We start from the raw sequence: 2,576 nt of genomic DNA, 5'->3' as shown, positions 1-2,576 counted from the left end.
AAAGTGTGGCTCAGTCACTTTGCGATCCGTTAGCAATCAAAGAGCATTCATATCAGAGATCATGACGAAACAACTCGTTGACTTTCATCATGTCAATGTGTCACATTATCTCTCCGATATGAAATGTTTGACATATCCCCAAAAAAAAGTGAATTCCTTTTTTTTGGGGGGGAGACACGAGTTTCTTTTCTCGTGCGCAACTAAAACTCGATTTCTTTCTGATCTGATCTGCTCTGACATTGACCAGCCATATAAAGTATAGACACTGACACGTTATAGAAAGCTCTCTGTATGGGTCTAGAGATCAGATCGGTGTAATTTTCTAGGTAGATGGCGATTAGCTTGACTAATTCTTTTGTTGGGAAGCGCATTAGGCTCGATCCACGTCCGGCATTGTTTTCCCTTCCATCTGTGTGTTATATGTGTACTGGACGCATCCAAGCTTGTTTTCATGTCAACTATAATGTGTTTTACTACTATCTCTTTACTCGGCTACTGTTCCGACCGTTTAGTTGTCCTAACATCACCTCAGTGGAGCTACAACCTCCGTTTTCAGGCTACACTCATTTCGCAACAAAGTAGCAAGTGTGGCTGCATATGGCAAACGTTTGTAATCGTATATCTTGTTACATTAATAGTACTGGATACATTGTTACGGGGGGGGTGATATGATACATTGTTACAGCCGCTCTCTGATACAAGTTGCCGGCTTTCTTTCTTCTTTAGTCACGGTTTTTTAAAACTGTGAGATTCTGGGTCCAGTATTAGTCTACATGTCGCTTTTTTTTGGGGGTTGATGTCTGTCGGGGGAGATTGGCAGTGAATTCAAGATGAAATCCATGATGGCACTTTTTCTCGTCCTCTCTCCTCGCTCCGTCTTTCCCTCCCTTAATCTTTTGTATAGAAAATTTAGGAACAAAATGGAGCAGGAGGGAGAGAGAGCGATAGATACATGACACACACACACACACACACACACACACGCTGACACCGCCACCCCGGTTAACAGCCAAAAAAAAACTACCCCAAATCTATATGGTTTTTCTAATCGCATTTTTTTGTAGCCTAATTCTTTTTTGCCACCGACACCATCTGCGATCGTGCGGGGAGCTGATCTCATTTTTTTTCCTAGGGGAGTGTTTATTATTAGTGCATTGTTTGTGATGGTTATTTATTTCATTAATGTGCATGAGAGTGCCTGCTCTAATTGAGATGGCCGCGAGAGAAGGGAAAAAGAGGGGAAAAGAGCGACTGAAAATGGTTGCACGTTATTGACGCACATCATACGGGGCGAGGAGGGACATTCCTCTCCAGATAAGACACGCAGACGTGTCATCTCATCTGGTTGACCAGAAAGACACTCCTCGTCGTGGTTCCTTTTTTAAGATCCAATAGAACATGTTTTTATAGGGATGATGAAATTGCCCTGTATTTATGTCCACCCAATTTTTTTTGACACTTTTGACACTTTAGCCCAGTGGTTCTCAACCTTTTCAGGCCATGATGTGACCCCCCAAAAATAATCATATTTGAACTGCGGACCCCCCACCCTGATAAACACTTGGAATATAGCAGTTGTTGAGGCATTACATTTTCGGTTCCACAGATAAATATTGTGAAAATAGCAGATATAAGCTCACAGCGCCTTGTGTGAGCTTGTAGATTGGCTATTTTCAAAATGTTTGACCAGTTTTTTATACTATAGTTTGTTGATTACATTTGATGCAGTAATGGTCTTTTTTTTCTGACAGTGAAATTGTCACTTCACTGTCATCTGGGGACCCCCCCCCCAAAAAAATCATGTGGGAACCCCCCTGGGGGTCCCGACCCACAGGTTGAGAACCACTGGCCTAGCAGAACATTCAAATAGGTTGTCAATTTCCAGCTTGTGCAGTTTAACTACTGCAACCTCGTTGTACTTCTTGTCCAGCAAGCATATATGTATTATTGCATTATTTGCACTAATAGCTTGTTATATTTTCCCACAAGGAAATATCCTACATTAGATCAATGGTGCTCAAACTATGTATTATAGTATAATTTCTCCATAACTCTGAGAGTGTACAGATGGAACCAAATGGACCCGTAAGGGATCCATTTGGTTCCATCTGTACACTTTCAGAGTTATACACCTGTAAGGGTCAATTTGCAACGCCCCCCCCCTCCCCCAAGTAACCTGGGGGTCACTTTGAAAACCACTGCATTAGATGGATGTCACAGCTTTTTACAGCATGCACTTGTAATATTTTACAAGCAGACCTACACAGAAAATCAGACATGAGAGTGGAGTGAATGCCCCCCATGTGTTTGAAAAGTGCCCCCCCCCCTCAATCATCCCCCACAGGTATAGGCTATTTTATCCATCCATACACTCATGAACAGTAGTACGCTCATGAATACACATCAGCTGGCCACTAATGAGGACAAAACATATCTGTCATTAAAAAGGGCTAACTAATGGATTTCCCTCATTCAAGCCTCTCTACACAGTATATGTTGTGTGTTCCCATAGTATCCACCTCTGCTCCCATGTCCACCCTCCTCTTTAACATCTTTGTACATGCTGTACCGTGCTC

This window comes from Gymnoscopelus braueri (assembly GCF_963280865.1).
Source record: "Gymnoscopelus braueri genome assembly, chromosome: 15".
In the NCBI taxonomy this organism is placed as follows: Eukaryota; Metazoa; Chordata; class Actinopteri; order Myctophiformes; family Myctophidae; genus Gymnoscopelus; species Gymnoscopelus braueri.
This window is presented reverse-complemented; position numbering follows the sequence as displayed.